The sequence below is a fragment of the Hyperolius riggenbachi genome, chromosome 4 (assembly GCF_040937935.1).
Source record: "Hyperolius riggenbachi isolate aHypRig1 chromosome 4, aHypRig1.pri, whole genome shotgun sequence".
Classification (NCBI taxonomy): Eukaryota; Metazoa; Chordata; class Amphibia; order Anura; family Hyperoliidae; genus Hyperolius; species Hyperolius riggenbachi.
In genome coordinates, this window is record NC_090649.1 from 432,791,270 (window position 1) to 432,811,965 (window position 20,696).

General features: G+C 46.4%; 1 protein-coding gene across 2 annotated transcripts in view; it reads left to right on the forward strand.

Annotated features, from left to right (window-relative positions):
• Nucleotides 1–20,696, forward strand: part of SHLD1 (shieldin complex subunit 1) — a 224,901-nt gene that overhangs the window by 107,664 nt on the left and 96,541 nt on the right. Inside the window, exon 3 of one of the 2 annotated variants that reach the window (XM_068232498.1) lies at nucleotides 12,853–12,990. The gene's annotated coding sequence lies outside the window, so the exon portion shown is untranslated. Of the gene's footprint in view, nucleotides 1–12,852; nucleotides 12,991–15,693; nucleotides 15,710–20,696 lie in introns of those variants that run through there. The other variant, XM_068232497.1, reaches the window with a different exon arrangement.

The window sequence follows — 20,696 nt, forward strand, 5'->3', positions numbered from 1 at the left end:
CAATAAACAGACAGGGTTTGGCAACGGAGTATCAGAATAGCACAGTACAGAATCAGGAGGCAAATACAGAGTCCAGGAACGGGCAGAGTTTGGCAACAGGGTAACAGAAATAGCAAGGTACAGAATCAGAGTTCAGAGGAATAGTCAGACAGGCAGAAGGTCATAACAAATAATACAGTTCAATATTCCTAATGCTAAGGTGTGAGTTCCTTGATCATCAACACCTTTGGAAACTATGCTAGAACACAGATACAGACAAGGTCTGAGTGCTACCACGTTGTGATCGCAACGGCAGACAACCAGAGAATGACCAGCACCCAGTATATATAGCAACGCGCTCTCCAGCGCCTCCCCTAAGTGCTGGACCAATGGCAGGTGGTGAAAATGTCAGCTGACCCGCCTGGTCAGCTGACCCTTTTCTGGCTGTCTTATAAGCTCTGCCTCTCAGCGCGCGCGCGTCCTTCTGATCCTGTGTGGACTAGCAAACATGTCTTGTAATGTAACCACTGATTCAGGCGCGGGGACCGCCGCCCCGCTCTCTAAGCAAGCGGCGGTTTCCCCGCGTCCAGCCGTAATGTCAGCTGCTTTGCCATGCGTGCAATCCGCTGCATCCAACGCGGACTCCACCGCTCTGCCCATGCGGCATGCGGCGGTTTCTTCGCGGTGTGCCGCCATGTTAGACGCGGAAACAGCCGCCTCACTCTGTGCCCTTGCGGCGGCTTTTCCGCGTTTCCTCACATATATATATATATATATATATATATATATATATATATATATATATATACATATACAGTATATATATCTTGTCACTAACTGTCCCTCAAAGGAGCTTACAATCTAATCCCTACCATTGCCATATGTCTATATTATGTAGTGTAAGTACTGTAGTCTAGGGCCAATTTTTTTTTTTTTTGTGTGAGCCAATTAACTTATCTGTATGTTTTTGGAATGTGGGAGGAAACCGGAGTGCCCGGAGGAAACCCACGCAGACACGGAGAGAACATACAAACTCTTTGCAGATAGTGCCCTGGCTGGGATTCGAACCAGGGACCCAGCGCTGCAAGGCAAGAGTGCTAACCACTACACCACCGTGCTGCCCATGGTATGCAGTAGTAATAATATCATTTTCCACATGCTGCATTTATCATTACCGTTACATCAGGCAAGGCTATAATTATTTGATTCTGCTGACATGGCAAAAGCAGCATTCATATTGTATGGGTAAATTAACTAGTTGCATAACATACATTGTCTAAAAGTTCCCTATTAAAATAGTGTATTTATACTGTATATGGTATTTATATAGCTTGTTTACATATACAATCCAAATGCTCCTACTATAATAACAGGGTTAAATATAGGATAATTATACCTCGGCCTGAATTAATGGTGCTATTACGAGCTTATACTTTGTGTTTATACTTGCAGCAAACTATTTCTGCTAGGCTTTTTAGGTAATTATCTTCTACACCCTGCTCATTACAGGGTAAACGCAGCATACATAGAAATATGAGTATTCTTGATTGTTTTTATTAAATACTATACAGGACAGTTTCTAGAGAGCTCACAGGGCGAGGGTGCAGTGTCAGACTGGGAGGAGGAAAAACTGAGGAAATCCACTTGCTGGCCAAGCAGCAGTAATCAGGTGTTGCTGCTCACAGTGTAGACTTGCTACATGTTTCTGTTGGGAGCATAACACAGGGTTACTGCTGCTGGGCCAGCAGGTGGATTTCTTTAGTTTTTCTACCTCCCTGTCCGATACTGTGAGGGTGTATAAATTGCCCAAATCTTATATTTGTGCCCCCAATATAGCTAGCTAGAGGTGGTCCCCAGTATTAGTAAGCCAGAGCTACCACCTTGCCCTGCATAGATAGCCAGTGGAGCAGAGACGTAGCAATAGCCATAGCAGCCATAGCAGCTGTTATGGTATCCTGGAGCATAGGGGGCCCAGGTGGTACTTAACCATTTCAGCCCGCTGGTATTTTTCACCTTATGGATGTAACGATCGGTGTCAGCACACAGAGAGAATCTGATTATTGGTGATCTGCAGTATCACCAAAAATACAGATATATACCTGATTATTGATGATCTGCAGAATCACCAATAATACAAGTATAACTAACCTCTGGACACCTGATAAAGTGTAAGTGTTTGGTGCAACAGTATATGAGCCTGGACCACCTGAGGAGCAGGTGACCCTAGACCGTATAACGAGTATCTCCTAGACAGGGTTGGAGATAACCAGAGAGCCAGTGATTCCCTGAACTGCTGGGAGTCAGACTCTACTGCAGTCAAAGGACTCCTATGAGATAGAGTCCCTGACTGGATTGCAGAAAGGTCCCTCTGAGGGACAGGGAGTCCCTGCAGCTACTGGACACCCCACCGGGGGGGTGTCACAGGTAGAAGGGTCGGCCAGGCCGGGTCGGCAACACACGAGCAGATAAGGTACAGAGACAGAAGGCTGATTCGGTAACCAGGGACAGGCAGGGTTGGCAACAGGTAATCAGATATGCGTAGGTACCGAATCAGAGAGCAGGAGAAGAGTCAAGAGATCAATAGGTCATAACAGATATCAAGCAGAAGCCTAGTCTAGAGTGTGAGGTCCGTGGTCTCAACACCCAGGAACTGGTCTAAAGAATAACACAGCAATGACACAGTATCCCTAATCTTGGGTGTGAGGTCCGTGGTCTCAACACCCTGGAACTGGTCTAAAGTATAACACAGTAATAACACAGTATCCCTAAGCTTGGGTGTGAGGTCTGTGGTCTCAACACCCTGGAACTGGTCTAAAGTATAACACAGTAATAACACAGTATCCCTAAGCTTGGGTGTGAGGTCCGTGGTCTCAACACCCTGGAATTGGTCTAAAGTATAACACAGTAATAACACAGTAATCTGGCTAAGTGTGAATTCCTAGGTCCACCTGGTTCTAACACACTATGAGATCTGACTATGGTCTGAGTGCTAATACATAAGCATTCGCAACGGCAGACAACCAGCAACTGACAGGCAAGATGTATATATAGCAGAGTGCTCCTCAGCACCGCCCAGTTCCATTCAGCCAATCACCTACTGCGCTGGGATCAGCTGATCGTCCTGATCAGCTGATCCCTCTCCTACTGGCATAAAGGGCCTGCCTGTTAGCGCGCGCGTAGCTCTCCATCTGTGTGCACTACTAGGCTCAGACAAACCAGACGTATGCTGCTGCGGAGAAACCGCTGGTCTGAACGCGGAACCAGCCGCCTCGCTGTCAGACTGCACGGCGGTGTCTCCGCAATCCTTTACAACAGGGCCGGCCTTAGGTTTCACAGCGCCCTGAGCGTAACCAGATTTTGGTGCCCCCCCGACATTCATCCTCTTTGCGCGCGCACACACACACCCATGTGCAAGATTCACTTTAGTGTATCTAGGCAGATCCCCCCCCTTTAGTGTATATATTAGGCAGTTCCCCCTTAGTGTATATATAATATATACACTAAGGGCGGGATCTGCCTATATATACACTAAAGGGGGATCTGACTACTACATATACAAGACTAGTAACCTATATACACTAAGGGGTAAATCTGTATATATATATATATATATATTAAAGGGGGGATCTGCCTACAAGACTAGTAGCCTATCCCCCACCTTGGTGTTTATTGTAGGCTACTAGTCTTGTAGGCAGATCCCCCCTTTAGTGTGTTTGTGTGTATATATATATATATATATATATACAGATCCCTCCATAGTGTGTATATATAAGCTTAGGCTACTACTAGTTCCCCTCTTAGTTAGGCAGCAAATTCCCTCTTACCAAACCCCCCACCCCACCTTCTCCTTATACTAGTACAGTGTAGGTAGCCGGGTTAGGGATGGGATCAAGGAGAGCCTTACTTGGTGAGTGCACGAGAGAGTGCATGCTGAGAGGAGAAGATGGCCAGGTGGTCTCTCACAGAGGAGAGGACACAGTCACACAGCAGGACAGGGCAGGGCGGCTGGCATACATGCTGCTGCGCGCTTCAGCGCCCCTGGCTCCATCCATTCTATCACGGGGCCGGGAGCTGGGTGGAGTCTCACACTGACTCCAAGAGGCAGCGCCGCATGGTCTTCGCCCCCATCAACCCCAGCGCGGCACCAGGGGGCGGAGCCAGAGGGGAACATAATCGAAGAAGCCGGAGCTCGCAGCCGCCGCAGCACAAAATAAAAATATGCGGCAGGAGCGCGGCGCCCCCCTGGAAGCCAGCGGCCCGGCGCCCTGTGCGATCGCTCCGGTCGCACAGGCCAAAGGCCGGCCGTGCTTTACAATGGATGAGAGGAATTTTCACATTTCAGCGCGCCTCCCATTCATTTTCCAATAACTTTATCACTACTTATCACAAAGAAATTATCTATACCTTGTTTTTCCGCCACCAATTAGGCTTTCTTTGGGTGGTACATTATGCAAAGAATTATTTTATTCTAAATGCATTATAATGGGAATAATAAGAAACAAATAGAAAAAATTCATTATTTTTCATTTTTCAGCCACTATAGTTTTAAAATAATTTATGCTACCATAATTAAAATCCACACATTTTATTTGGCCATTTGTCCCGGTTATTGCAACGTTAAAATTATATCCCTAGTATAATGTATGGTGACAATATTTTATTTGGAAATAAAGGCAATATGTAGCAAGTACCTATGGTGGACTGAGGAAAGGGTTGGACGTGCTCTCCACTCCAGTCACCTGTGCGCTACAGGTGACTTCCCAAGCAAATGTTCCAATGAGTCAGCACCGTCTTCAATAAAAATAGCTCTTTTATTTAGTATTAAAAATCATGATGAACAAGTAGCCAGCGACCGCTCCGCTGTTTCGGGCTATCTGCCCTTTCTCAAGCTGTAAAGCATGTCATCCCACATGCTTTACAGCTTTACAGCTAATTTATTTAATTAGTTTATTTTCGGCTCAGGTGTCCTTTAATGTATTCACCATTAACTTTCTTGTGTTTCTCTGCCCTCTGACTTTGTCTCAATGCACATGAACTATGTGCATTGTTGATTGCATGAGAATGTAAATTGCTCAATTAACTCATATCCACAGGGTAAGGGCAGGTGGCATTGTTTAAGAGTGGCTACATCTGAGGGCCCCATGTAAGGTAGCCAGAGTGCACCCCTGCAATGGAGCCAGAGTGCCCTCCCTGTAAGGTAGCCAGAGTGCCCCCCTCCTGTAAGGTAGCTAGAGTGACCCCCTTGTAAGGTAGCCAGAGTCACCCCCCCCTCCTGTAAGGTAGCCAGAGTGCCCCCCCCTCCTGTAAGGTAGCTATAGTGACCCCCTTGTAAGGTAGCCAGAGTGCCCCCCCCCCCCTGTAAGGTAGCCAGAGTGCCCCCCCCCCCGTAAGGTAGCCAGAGTGCCCGCCCATAAGGTAGCCAAAGTGCACATCCCCCCTACGGTAGCCAGTCCTACAGGGTCAAAGGGAGAAGATCCATTGAAATGATGTGACATGGGTATACGTTCTGTGTTTGTATATGAAGATGTTACTTGCTTATTAAGTAAACATTTTCTAAAAAATGTATGCTTGTCTTGAAAAGCACTCTCAAAGCAAGTTACTCTCAGTCCAAGGTTTTCCTGTATGTAATACCGGAGGAACAGGCCCTTTGGCACTGGGGAGCCCAGGACCAGAGTGAATCCATCTTATTTGGGCTTCCCCCCTAATGTTCATCCGATAGGCACCATTGCATGGCATGGAAGCATGGTGCAGATATATGTGCCATGGGTGCCTATTACTGGGGGGCGCTGCTTCATAGTATGGTGTTCTCCATACAGATTATAGTTTTTATCTGGGGGACATTCTGCTACTTGGTTACATCTTTTGGGGGGACAAGCTGCCTAACTGTTATTTGAGGGATACGAACGGGCTGACCTATTGCAATTATCTTTTAGGCCATGCTTCACTTCAACTTGGACACAAACCAATTCAACTGAGACTACATGTTAAAATGTATGAAGTGACCCCTCCAAAAAGAAAATTAAATATAGCAGCCGCCATATATCTCTTGCTTCATGTTCCCTTTAAATAACTAGGCATCATCTTTCATCAAGACACAGAATTCAGCAGTCTGTGTACCAAACATACCATTAATAAGCAGAGGTTCCCTTATAAAGGTAGGCTTACAACATGCCCCCAGTATTAGGTAGCCTCAGATGCCCGCCAGGTATCCTCCGGTGCCTCCCCCTGTGCAGAGTAGTAAACAGAGTGGTAACTTTACAGAGCTGCAGCCACACGATCTCCCTGCTTCCTCTTTAGCATCCTTAACCAGTTTCCGACCGCGTCACGCCGATGGGCGTGGTCGCGGCGGCAGCCCCAGGACCGCCTAACGGCAATTGGCGTAAAGTCCTGGGGCTGTAATTTGCTGCGCGCGCATCTCATGCTCGGAGGGCGGAGCTCTGCCCCCTCTTCAGTCTCCGAGCGGCTCCGAGCAGCTATTGCCGTCTATTTACACTGCGCAGCGCTGCGATCAGCAGCAGCGCTGCACTGGGGACAGCCGTGTGACACGGCTGTCCCCCTGGGGGACAAGAGAGCGATCGGCTCTCATAGGCAGAAGCCTATGACAGCCGATTGCCGTAATTGGCTGGCTGTGGGGAGGGAGGGAGGGAAGGTTTTTAAAGACACAGTTGTTGTTGTTGTTTTTTTTAAAGCAGGAACAATAATATTTATTATTAAAAAATAAACATGGGGGGAGCGATCAGACCCCACCAACAGAGAGCTCTGTTGGTGGGGAGAAAAGGGGGGGGGGAATCACTTCTGTGCTGTGTTGTGCGGCCCTGCAGCTTGGCCTTAAAGCTGCAGTGGCCAATTTTACCAAAAATGGCCTGGTCACTAGGGGGGGGGGGGGGGGGGGGGTAATCCTGCAGTCCTCAAGAGGTTAAGGTGGCCATACATCTAACGATGTATGAGCATATTCGACCAAGTGACAAATCTCTCTCTTATTGAATCTGATAAGAGAGAGGTCTGTCAGCTGCCCATACACCACAGGCCGATTCCCAATCAATTGCATGCTGAAATCGATCCAGAATCGGCCTTGTGCGCCGCCTCGCCGCCCCAATACTGTGCGTCCTAATGTAAATGTCCTGCCGGTGCCCGTGTAAAGAATACATTACCTGTCCATGGCCTGCGCTTCTCCCCCGCTGCCTCCGGGATATCTCCTCTGCATACATGCATGCCCCACATGGGTTCCTAGTAAGGGCACGTGTGTGTGACGTTACACGTGCGCCCTTACTAGAAAACCACATTGGATGCCCCGCGTATGGAGAGGGGAATGTGCCCGGAAGCCAGCGGAGAGACAAGCGCAGGCCGCGGACAAGTAATGTATCCTTTACATGGAGCACCAAGGGGGCATTTACATTAGAGAGGACAGCATCGGGGGTTTCGTTGCACTTGTGGATCGCCAGGAAATTGCACGTTGTTACCGCCGTGTATCTGATCGAGCAACATCTTGCAACATGCGCGATCGAGAATGCAACCAATTTTCCTCCTGAAATTGGCTGCATTGTTGGTCAGGCATGCACTTGGATTCACTGATTTTAATTGAATTCGATCATAATAATCAAATTGGATGGTCGATGAGCCGCCAAATCGCCTGATGTATGGCCACCTTTATTCCAACTCTAGCTTTTTTTTTTTTTGAATAATACATACTTTATTAGTCACGGAATATGTGGGCGATATATAAATAATAATAATTAGTTGTGAGTCGTGACACTGTTGCCACTCTAGCGAAGGAAATGGGATGCGAACCAAAGATGTGACGCTGGAATCCGAAAGAGTATGTGCATGTGTGTTCCGGTTGGCAACATTCGGGGCACTGTCGTGGGTACTGATGCCCCTGACAATTGGGGCATTATTGCCAAAGAATTGGTGTACTGGCCCTGAATCTATGGAACACACCTAACTAACACCACTTTTATATTCATGTGTCCCTGCAGGCAGTGCTAATTTCCATGTGCTCGCCTTGCTTTACCTCTCTTCATGTCCCCACAACCTTGTCCCACTGTTACCAGTCGGTGCTGCAGTGATACCATGACACTCCTGGCCACACAGGAATAACAGTGATAAGCAGATGGTTGGCACTTCTGGGGAGGACATGACTATGCTATGGGGGGGACCTGGGGCGTTTGGGTCCGGTGTTGTACCACTTTTGGTCATCTGTTGGAATCTACGATCTAGCATTCACTGAAGGCACAGGAGAAGAGGGTTGGTTAGTATTAAGGTGGCCATGAGGAATCGTATCCCTAATGGTCACCTTTACGCAGAGGAAAGGGGCCAGGTTAGTGTGAGGGAGAAGAAGGGGGAGGTTAGTGGGATGCTGGTACACACCCTGCAATTTCGCGTCAGATAGATGGGCCAAATAGATAATTTCCAACAGGGCTGATCTGATTTCCAATTGTTTTTCTGACAAATTTTCCGATCACTTCTAAATAAAATCGGTCAGAAAAACCGTCGAAAAGCAGATTGCACCCTTCAGGAATTATTAATTGGACCCATCTATCTGATGGGAAATTGTATGGTGTGTATACCAGGCATAATACATTGGAGAGGGGAATATTGCTGTGAGGCAGGCAGCTGAGAGGGGAGATTAGTGTTAATGTGCCCATTTACGGTACAATTTTTTCTTCAGATTCGATCTTTCCACTTACTTTTTATGATTTAATTGTACAGAAAATTGTGCTGTTTGTGGCTCAAATCAATGTGATATGATTCTTTGGTCAATTTGAAAAGGAAAAATTAATGATCCGAAAGTTGAATTTTATGATCGTAGCGCAATGTAAAAACCTTCTTAAAACATTCTGTTAATGGTAACAATCTATAATTGCCTTCCAATTAGTTACGATTGTTCAAATCACATTGACAGGTTGCATCAGATAAAAAAAATTGTACCATGAATGGGCACCTTTAGACATAGGAGAGGGGAGGTTAGTGCAAATGTGCTCAGTAACAGTACAATACCACAGCTAATTGAACGTTTCCGATCATTGTGGTAATCAATTAGAAGTGATCAGTCTTGCCCATTTACATCCAAATTCCTGCTAACCAATTTGATCAGATTAATGGAATCGATCAATTTCCCGAATCAGTTACCTTGATCTGATCAGATTGGTTAGCGGGAATTTGGCTGTTAATGGGCACGACCGATCGTTTTTGATCATGTATGGCCACCTTTCCGATTTCAGGAAATCGCAGTCCCTACTGTGGGATCACCTCCATTGACTTTCATTAAAGTGACGCTGAGTAGAGTGGTAAATTTAAAATCTGGACTTACCTGGGGCTTCCTCCCGTAGCCTGTGAGGTCCCCTGGCGTCGATAACCAGTGCATGCGTTATCACGGCGGTCGGCATAAGCCTCCTGAGCTTGCGTGGTTCTCTAAAGGCTGAAAGTTACCGGATTACCGGAGCCACCAACAGGACCGTGGAAGGGAGGAAGAGGACACCTGGGGACCTCATGGGCTACGGGGGCGGGAGGAAGCCCAAGGTAAGTACAGATTTATCTGCTCAGGGTCCCTTTAAAGGACATATTCAAGGACTTAAAATAAAAAAAAAAATCTACTTACCTGGGGCTTCCTCCAGCCTTTGGCAGCCGATATGTCCCTCCCCGCAGCTCCGGTGTCCCAGGATGCCATCCGTTGGTGATGCTGACCTTGCCAGGTGGGCATCTTCTGCACGAGCACAAGTGCACAGTTGCGCTGGTTGCAATCGCGCTCACTTGGCCTGGAGTGTTCTGTGCAGGAGCAAAACGACTGCGCCTGAGCAGTACGCTCCAGGCCACGTGAGCACGGCCACGAGTGGTCGCGGCCGCATGCTTGTGCAGGCGTAGAAGATGCCAACCTGGCCAGGTCGGCATCTGGAACGGAGGGGATCCTGGGACACCGGAGTTGCAGTAAGGGACATATCGGCTGCCAAGGGCTGGAGGAAACCCCGAGTAAGTATATCTTTTTTTTTATTTCCTCGAACCTGTCCTTTAGCTATTTGACATTCCTGGACGTGAAACTCACGTCCAGGAAGCCATGTGCACTCCTGCGTGTTCCTGCGGCCGATCGCGCGCGTGCACGCGTGCTCCTGGCCCGCGGTTTCTTAGCCAGCGAATCAGTGAATCGGGCAACGGTGCCCGATCACTGATTCCTCTCCCCCGCAGTGACTGTCCAGCTGATCGAATTTGGTCTGTCCACAATGAAGCAACGACCTTATTATCTTGGATGTGCCCCCCCCGAGACACTCATATAGCCGGCGGTCATTGATTCATTGTGATACGCAAGCCCCTTCACCGCGGCAAGGTAACGATCACGAAGGGGAATTGACACATGTACATGCTAGCAAGAAAAATTAGGCAGGCATGTACACGCACCAGAAAAATTATTATAGCGGCCGCTGCTAGCAGCGGCATTAAAAATTCAGGAATCCTCCTGGAGTCCTGGACCCTGTTGGTGGTGGCGGAGAAGGCAGTCAAGCGGCCTGCAGGCAGAGATGCTGTGTGGGGACTGACTTAGTCTTGGGGCAGGCAGTCACACGGCGTACAGGCAGAGATGCTGTGTGTGGGGACTGACTTAGTCTTTATGCGGGCAGTAGCCCTCCGGAATCCATGCCTCATTCATTTTGATAAAGGTGAGGTACTGAACACTTTTGTGACTTAGGCGACTTCTCTTCTTAGTGACAATGCCTCCAGCTGCGCTGAAGGTCCTTTCTGACAGGACGCTTGAGGCAGGGCAAGACAGAAGTTGGATGGCAAATTGTGACAGCTCTGGCCACAGGTCAAGCCTGCACACCCAGTAGTCCATCGCTGCTCATACTGTCGATGTTTTTTTTCTCTACCATTGTTAAAGAAAGCGTACGGCCGGGAAGTCAGGGTTCGATTCTGGTCCGGTGGAAAGCAAGGAAAGCAGCAGGCATGGCATGCAAGTCCCGAGGTAATGACAAAAAATAACAATACAGGAGGACTTTCGAGGCCCTGCTGTATATGACACTAATCGACTTTACTACCTTTAACGAGAATCTGTTATGGAGGGAAAGTCTGCCGTCCATTCAAGTGAAAGGTATGCACTGACTTGACTAATACAATGTGCAGTCACACAGGTGCAGTGAAAGGTAGGAAGTGACTGGTATTACAATACAATGTGCAGCTGTCACACAGGTGCAGTTAACAGGTATGCTCGGAGTGGTATATTACACAGCATGCGGTCACACAGGTACTGTGAACAATATATGCGATGACTGGTATTACAAATGTGCACCTGTCACACACACAGGTACTGGACAAGCACAGTGACACTGCGTGCGCTCACGTAGGTAGGTGGGTGCACTGAAGTGAACAACAGGTAGGTATATGCAGTGATGGGTATTATAATGTGCACCTGTCACACACAGACAGATACCGGACAGGCACAGTGACACTGCATGCACTCACGTAGGTAGGTGGGTGCACTGTGAACAACAGATAGGTATATGCAGTGATGGGTATTATAATGTGCACCTGTCACACACAGACAGGTACCGGACAGGCACAGTGACACTGCGTGCGCTCACCTACGTAGGTAGGTGGGTGCACTGTGAACAACAGGTAATTATATGCAGTGATGGGTATTACAAATCTGCACCTGGCACAGTAGTAATTACCACCAAGGGGCCAAAGGCCAGCTGCGACTGACTGACAGGGCTGTATATAATGCAAGTGGGCCACAAAAAAAAAAAAAAAAAATAGATCACAAGAACAAGATTAGCTCTCAAAAGAGCTGTTGAGGGGTTCTTTTTAAGCAATAAGAATCAGCAAGGAGCAAGCTAAGAAGCCTACAAGAGCCTAACTAAGCCTTCCCTATAGGTCTCCACACAGCAGCTCTCCTTTCTCTAATTACTGCAAACACACGAGTGAGTCCAATGCCTGACGCTTCCTGTCTTTTGTAGGGGGGGGGGGGGGCTCCAGGAGGGAGTGTAGCCTGATTGGCTACAATGTGCCTGTTGACTGTGATGTAGAGGGTCAAAGTTAACCCTAATGATGCACTATGGTGGCGAATCGAACTTCCGGAAAAGTTTGCTGTGCTCCGCGAACCACGGAAGTTCGCCGGGAGAACCGTTCGAGCAATCTCTAATTGTAAGTTCCCCTCCTTTTTTAATTTTATCTAAAGAATAGCAACATGGGGGTCTCAAACAACTCTCAAAAGACCTAAAGACAAAGATTGTTTTACCATCATGGTTTAGGGGAAGGATACAGAAATCTGTCTCAGAGATTTCAGCTGCCTGTTTCCAAAGTTAGGAACATATTAAGGAAATGGAAGACACACAGGCTCAGCTCAAGTTAAGGCTCGAAGGGGTAGACCAAGAAAAATCTAGGATAAACAAAAGTGATGAATGGTGAGAACAGTCAACCCACAGACCAGCACCATAGACCTACAACATCATCTTGCAGCAGATGGAGTCACTGTGCATCGTTCAACCATTCAGCGCACTTTACGCAAGGAGATGCTGTATGACAGAGTGATGCAGAGGAAGCTTTTTCTCCGCCCAAGGCACAAAAGACTTGATTTGTGAGCAGGCATCTCCTCAGCCCTACAACTTTCCTCACATGTCAATCTTTGAATTGAGGGACATAATTGCACTTTATAGTTTTTTGTGGTATTTACAGTAGCTATATATATATATATATATATATATATATATATATATATATATATATATATATATATTTGTGGTATATATAGTAGCTAAGGGCAAGTATGCAGTTCAATACAGTTATTTTGTTTTGGGGCAGGGGTATTTATCTATGGAGTAACATAAAACTGTAAAAACAAACATCACAAACATTCAGAAACAGGAAAGAACATTATGTTTCACTTTCTAGCACATTTTGCCTCATTCGGGACACCGTAGCAGCAGAGGATAACGTGCAGTTGTTTTTGCCTTCCACTTCCTGGAATCTCGTAGCGTCTTGGCAGCCCCTGGAGAAAGAGAGAAAGATCCTAGACTGCCGTTTGTCAAGGTAAAAAAAAAAGCTAATGCAGAGAGCTGCTTGCAGCCCAGCTACAGCGTGTCTGTCATGTGCCAGAAGCCTCTTGCTAGAGGATATCATTATGTTTTCTTGCTAAAACCGCATCTCCCCCCTCCTTTTTTTAATGGGAAATCACATTTAACTATAGAATAGAGACATATATGAAAATTCTTCCCATTAAGATTTCAGTTTATGTGAGAATATTAACATGCTAACACTGAATGATGTTTGAAGTATACTATTAGGATGAGAGTGTTAAAGCAAACCTGTCATTTAGTTCAAAGGAAAAGTTAGATACTTATGTGAGTAGAGGGAAGCTTCGTCCTTGAGACCACAGCTGGATGCTGGGATCCTCTGGAACTTTGCAGCCACGCCCCTGTCTGTGAATGAGCGTGGCCACACTGCGCTGTAAGGGCTGGTTCACACGGACGACAGGCGGCGTTTAGGCGGCTGGGAAGCCGCGACGTCCTGTGACGTCTTATTCTGGGGTGGCAGTACGGCAATCGTCGGCTTCCCGTCGCGACTGGTGTTTCTCGTCCCCGCAAAGGGACATGAAGCCCTGGAAGCCGCAAGCTGCCTCTAGGGCCAGCCGAAGCGATGCGTTAAATCGGGATTGGAATGCCGTGTTTGGGCAATCACGCGATACTAAACGCTCCCATTCACTAATGGGAGCATTTAGCCGGTAAACGCTGCCAAGCGTCTGCGTGAACCAGCCCTAAAGCTTGCGTCTGCCCAATAACTGCAGAAAAAGCAGAGCCTGAGCGTCTCCTTGGTACTGCGTACTACTGTGGTACGGCTTTGCTCTCGTCAACAAGCCCTAGTCAAGGAGCTTGGGGGGAGAAGACTGGAACGGCAAGGGGACAGGGAAGCTTCTGGATTCTCCAGAGACTTGCCTCTACTAAGGTGAATAATGTCTTAATGCACAGGGGTCAAACGCAAGGCCCACAGGGCGGTATGCGGCCCTCCTTCCCATTTTATGTGGCCCTTGAGAGCTTCAAATGACTATCATTGTAAGCAGTTAAAGGATACCTTAGCCCTCATTTACATTTCAAAGTGTGTGTGTGTGTGTGTGTGTGTGTGTGTGTGTGTGTAGGCTTAACGCACCTCCCAAGAGTACATTTGAAATCGGCGCCGGTAGACTTGGGCGCAGGATACAGCTGTTATATGGCTGATCCTGCTGCTACACAAGTCCGGGCCGTTTTAATTACTATTCCCCCTCCAGGCCGCCATGGATAGTGGGGGAATGAAATAATTCGGCTTCCAGCGATTGCTGGAGGCCGAATTATTGTGTTTTTTAAGCAACTTCGGCTCCGTCTTTTGACGCAGCCGACGTTACTCACTGAGCGCTGCAATAGGAGTGATTCCCATTATAGTCTATGGAGGCGCCGGCTGCGCCCAAATCTAGCAGCGCTGAAAAGCACTGCTCCGCCTCCCGTGGCCTGTTTGCCCGCTATCGCTCCCGTTCGGTCTGCAAATTGTACAATTTGCAGAGCATTTCAAAGGAATTGTAAAATTTAAAATATGTGTAAACATATACTAATAAGAAGTATTTTTCTTACAGAGTAAAACGAGCCATAAATTACTTTTCTCCTATGTTGCTGTCACTTAGTAGAAATCTGACAGAAGCAACATGTTTTGGACTAGTCCATCTCTTCATGGGGGATTCTCAGCAAGGCTTGTATTATTTATAACATTACCTGAAAAGGATTTATACAATGATGCTGGCCACCCTCCTTTTGTAGTTGGACAGAGTAACTGCCATTCACTAAGTGCTTTTGAAAATAAACAAAACCCAGAGAATCCCTTAGATGGGCTAGTTGAAAACCTGTCAGTTCTGTCAGATTTCTACTACTTACTGTAAGTGACAGCAATATAGGAGAAAAGTAATTTAATACTGTGCGGAATCACATATGCTTAACGCAACAGCACCATAGACTATCATTATATGCAATTCCACATGCGGTTTTTGTATGCGACAAAATGAGGATTTGTTCAAGTGTGACCCCTGCCTAAGGCCCCTTTCACACGGGCAACTGACAGGAGATGAATCCATCCTATCAGCTGCTCTCCTGCAATGGCCCTCTGCTTGTTAGTGCTGGGTACCATCACTAATCAGTCGCCCCCTCCCCCCTTTATGAAGTCAGATCTGAGCATGGCTACGACCGTGGTCAGACTCAACATGTCGCAGTCCTCTACCACCAGGTAACACCACCTGGTGTCTGTGATTGACATATGTGAAGTTACTACTGCTGCAATTTGGTTCGCAGTTAAGCCTACGGTCAGAACGAGAACTAAGGACTGGGACCCACTTGGGTGTTTTTGGCAGGGGTTTCCCAAAGATTTGCAGTGCATTGGGGGGTGATTATGCTTTAAAAAAAAACATTATTAGGCTCCCTGCACACTGCAAATCCGTTTTGTGATTCCGATTTGCAATTCCGATTTTCCCTGAATGCAATCAACAGAAAACGGAGGAAAAAACGCAGCATGCGGTAACGATTAAAAATCTGAATCGGATGTAAGAATCTGAATCGCATGCAGTGTGCAGGGAGCCTTATACTTACTGGGTCCTTATATTTCCTTCTTCTGTCTGTAGCCTCGCCCCATTAAGGAAAAGGTCACAGGCACTTCTCTGATTGGTCCTAGAGAAGCACCTCTGACCTCTTCCTTTAGGGGGGGGGGGGGCTACAGACGGATGGAAATACGACGCCTGGTAAGTAAAATAAAGTTTCAATAAAGAAACGCAAATTGGAATCGCTGGACAGGCGACTGTACAGTGACTGTACAGCGCTTCCAAGCGTCCGGTAATCACAATCGCTCTAGGAATCACTGTGCACAGCGCTGCAGCAATTTTAAAGCATTGCAGCAATTCCTAGTGGGTTCCTGGCCTTAAAGGACTTCTGACCCAAACATAAAAACTGTTTCGTACTCTCCTGGTGCTTTTTCCAGCCCTGAGCAACAGTCTCAGTCCTTCTCCTTCGGCGGCCATCCACTGGCTGCCCGCAATGATGGCGACCTGCCAGCAGGGTCGACTCTTCTATGCCACATCCATCTGGCACGTACTGCAACTGCGCACAACTACTGCACAGGCGCAGTACACGCCAGATGACATTCACGTGATCTGGCGACAACTGTCCCTGTGCAGTAGTTGTGCGTCCGAGTCATCAGCCGCATACTGAGCCTGCGCACCACTAAAGCGCAGTACGTGCCACATGACATTCACATCACCTGGTGCCAACTGTGCCTGCACAGTAGTTGTGCGCAGGCTCAGGTGGTGCCAGATAAGGTGAACGTGAAGAACCAACCCTGCCAGTGGGTCGCAATCCTTACGGCCGGCCAGCGGGGACACCGAGGAGGACCGGGGCTGCGGCGGGGGCCTGAGATGGGAGGGAGAAGCCCCAGGTGAGTACAAAATAGATTTTTAAGTTTGCCTCGGAAGTCCTTTAAAGGGAACCTAAACTGAGAAGGATATGGATTTTTCCTTTTAAAATAGTACCAGTTGCCTGACTCTCCTGCTGATCCTGTGTATCTAATACTTTTAGCCACAGCCCCTGAACAAGCATACAGATCAGGTGCTCTGACTGAAGTCAGACTAGACCTGCTGCATGCTTGTTTCAGGTGTGATTCAGCCACCACTGCAGCCAAAGAGATTAGGACTGCCAGGCAACTGGTATTGTTTAAAATGAAACATCTATATCCGTCTCAGTTTAGGTACCCTTTAAAGAGACACTGAAGCGAAAAAAAAATTATGATATTATGATTTGTATGTGTAGTACAGCTAAGAAGTAAAACATTAAGATCAGATACATCAGTCTTATTGTTTCCAGTACAGGAAGAGTTAAGAAACTCCAGTTGTTATCTCTATGCAAAAAAGCCATTAAACTCTACGACTTTTAAAGTCCTGGAGAGGACTGTCTTCTGACTTTTATTATCTCAACTGTTGTTAACTATTTACTTTTTCTCTGCCAGAGGAGAGGTCATTAGTTCACAGACTGCTCTGAAAGAATCATTTTGAATGCTGAGTGTTGTGTAATCTGCACATATTAGAGAATGATGCAATGTTAGAAAAAACACTATATACTTGAAAATAAAAATATGAGAATATTTTCTTTGCTGCTAATCTTCTAGTAATTATTCATAGTACACAACCAATTCATTATATCATATATATTTTTTTCGCTTCAGTGTCTCTTTAAGCTGGTTTTATATCAGTCTTAAAATTGTTGCTCTTAAACTGAAAATAAAAATACCAGAGTATTTACCCCTACTGTAGTACTAAGCATATAGTTATCACATCTGTTTATTTTCATTTCAGGTCTGCTTTAAACTGCTTTTAATAGTTTTAGCATATTGGGCGCCTCCTAATTGTTGTTAATAATTTGATTGGCACATACATTTAATTATCACTTATAGGCTGTGTAATAGAAACCTTTTTGAAGAATTGCAGATGGCTGTATGTGAAAATAATCCTTAATTGGAGAATTCTGGATGAGCATCTTAATAAACCAAGTAAATGTTTGTGTATTTGTCACCTCGGTTATCATCTTTTACACATCATTTGAATCCTCTGTTACAATTTCGCAATCAGTAGCAGGCTGCTACATTTGTGGATGCTTATTCTCCCCTCTAGTGGTAAATGTGTGTAATACATCATGCCAAAATATACTGTAGGACACATTTTGTTTTATTTTGTTCCCTTTATTAATAAATCTAGTTATGACTGTAAACAAATAAATACAACCTAATACCACAATACAGGAAAGATATTGAAGTGTTTGAGTTGGTAGAAAAACTCACAACTAATTCTCATCAAACCAAAGGCAGATCTCATGTTCAAGAACGGTTAGGCAAACTGGACTTAATTCATTTGGAAAAGAGACAACTTAGGGCAGGGGTGCCCATTGGGTAGAAAGGACTTCTGGGAAGAACCCACACTGCCCGCCTTAGTGGCGTGTTCATTTTATTCTGTCCAGGGGCATAACAAATGCCCTCACAATGGATGCAGCTGGGGGTGGAGGGAGATGCCTTGGGTGGGGCATGGCTCTGTGGCCTGCCCAGGGCTGATTTTAGGGGCAGGAGGGGGGCACAGCACAGGAAGGGGGAGGTAGCGGGAACACACAGTGGTGGGGAGGGGAGCCTGATTCCCCCCCATTACCTTGAACCCCCCTCCAGAGATTAGTGCAGCGAGCGGGGAATAACTCGCCTCTTCCTAGCAGAGGAGATCTGCATACTGCCGGTCTTCTATGTGTCCAACGCAGCTCACTCTTCTTCTGAAGAGTCTATGCGAATTGCTTACAATACAAGTCAATAGAAATGCTATTTTTTTTTTTCCCATTCCAAATGTGAAAATTTTCATGCAAATATGCAGTTACTTATAGTGTCATGTAAATTAACACCATTGGCATGCATGGAAAAATCATAATGCAAAAATATGCATAAATACAGCGGAAAAAAATCAACTGCCAAAAATTGCAAAAAGGCAGAATCGCAGATACGAAAAAACGTGGCCAGAAATTGCTGGGATAAGTGTGAAAACACCCATAATCCCTTGGTGTGTACAAAGGACAAGAGGGCATGAACATGTTTGAAAGGATATTTTACCTTCTGTTTAGAAAGGGGTCTACACAGTAAGGCTAAGTTCTCACTGAGGCCTGGAACCCACTAGGAATCACTGCAGTGCTTTAAAGTCGCTGCAGAACTGTGTGCAGCGATTCTTAGGGCGTTTGCGTTTTCCTGATTTTTGAAAGCGCTGTACAGTAAACTGTACAGCGCTTCCGATTTGCCATTCTTTCTTTTTTTTTTTTAAATAAAACTTTATTATACTTACCTGGAGTCGTCCTCCTGTCTGTAGCCCTACCCGATATAGGAAGAGGTCATAGATGCTTCTCTAGGACTAATCAGAGACGCGCCTGTGACCTCTTCCTTTAGGGGGTGGAGCTACGGACGGAAGACGGAAATCAATACATCGGGCAAGTATTTAACATTTTATTTAAAGCATGATCACGTTGATAAGGGGGGACCCCATTAGTGTGATTGCGATTAGGGGTAATCGCAGGATATGCAGCATTTTGAGCACGTTAGTGCTCAAAGCAAAGTATATAATCGATGCATATTTATGCATCGATTATATACTTTGCATTCAGTACTAACGTGCTCAAAATGCTGCATATCCTGCGATTACCCCTAATTGCAATCGCACTAATGGGGTCCCCCTCACTCCTTTACATCGGCAATCCGTATTTGGGAATCATTGGCAATCCCAAAACGCTGCCAAAAACACCATAGTGGGTTCCAGCCCTGAATTTGTTACATGCAGCACATTGCAACTGATTTCAAAATGAAAGTCTTCCACTAACATGCACGTTACTACACAAGATACCGCTTCACCATTCATTTGCAAGGTTGGCGTAACATGTGCTTTGTCTGGTAGCGATCAGCTTGCATTATTACAGTAGAGTTCCGGTTTTCTGGAACTCCACTAACCAGCAGTCTCCAGCAACTAGCACAAATCGCCAGCAGTACTCACAGTGGTGATGGACAACTTCTTAGGCTGTTTGTGGGCTCTGCTGCTTTAAAGTATACCTGAGATGAAAGGAGGCAAACGTTTTTTATATGTACCTGGGGCTTCCTCCAGCCCCCTCCACACAGATTGCTCCCTCGCCGCCTTCCAAAGCCTCCTGGAACCTCCAGTATCAGCCCCATTCTTGGCCAGTCTGGCGTACTGCGCATGTGTGGCCTGGCTGTGCGCGCCTGCCCCGCCGCACTTCCGTCACCGAACGTTCTGAACCTGCACAGTAGTACTGCGCAGGTGCTGAAGGCTCCCAGCTGTGGCAGCAAGTCGGGGAAACTTGCTTAGCCGCACTGTGCCTACTGGCCAAAGATAACGGGACTTCTATCGGAGGATCCAGGAGGCTTTGGATGACGAGGGAGCGATCTGTGTGAAGGTGGCTGGAGGATGCCCCAGGTATGTATAAAACGTTTGCCTCCTTTCATCTCAGCTACACCCTAAAGCCTGAGTTCCAAGGCTCCCCCAAGTTTAAAATACAATCAATTACTGTATTTCATTTAATATACAGAGTTCATGTCATGTATATAGAGTGAGTGAGCTTTATTACTGTATTAGCTAGGCCTATTTTTAACACCTGAGTCTGAAGCAACCAGAAAGCCCACTTCTCCAGCATCAGCCAATGCCCATCGGTGTTGGATAACCGAGACTCTACTGTATGAAGGACCTCAACGCACAGCAGACCAGTTATGTGTATGGGCCCATTGTGGGACTATTGCAGCTGTTGCGTGCTATTATAACAAACCTTATAATGTAGTGTTAACTCCCTAAGTGGGGTTTAAGATGTGTCATAACTTACCCCAGGAAGAATCTAGGGCAAATTCTAAATCTGAATTTAGGGTTTGGATGTTTTCCTTACAATGAAGTGCAATAAGATTTATGATTGCTGTTTATAGGATGCTGAATACTGTTGACTGTTGACATTCAAACCCCTACACAATGTGGGCCCTGGATAAATGAAGGACTTGCTAAAACTGCACCACATCTTTCACAACCTCAGATCAGCAGGATACATAAAATTGGTCACTCCCGGAGTCCAACTCAAAACCTTTGGAGCCAGAGGTTTCTGTCATGCTGCCCCTAACCTTTGTAATTTCCTAACACACCCAGTAAAGACAGCCCCATCCCTGGAGTT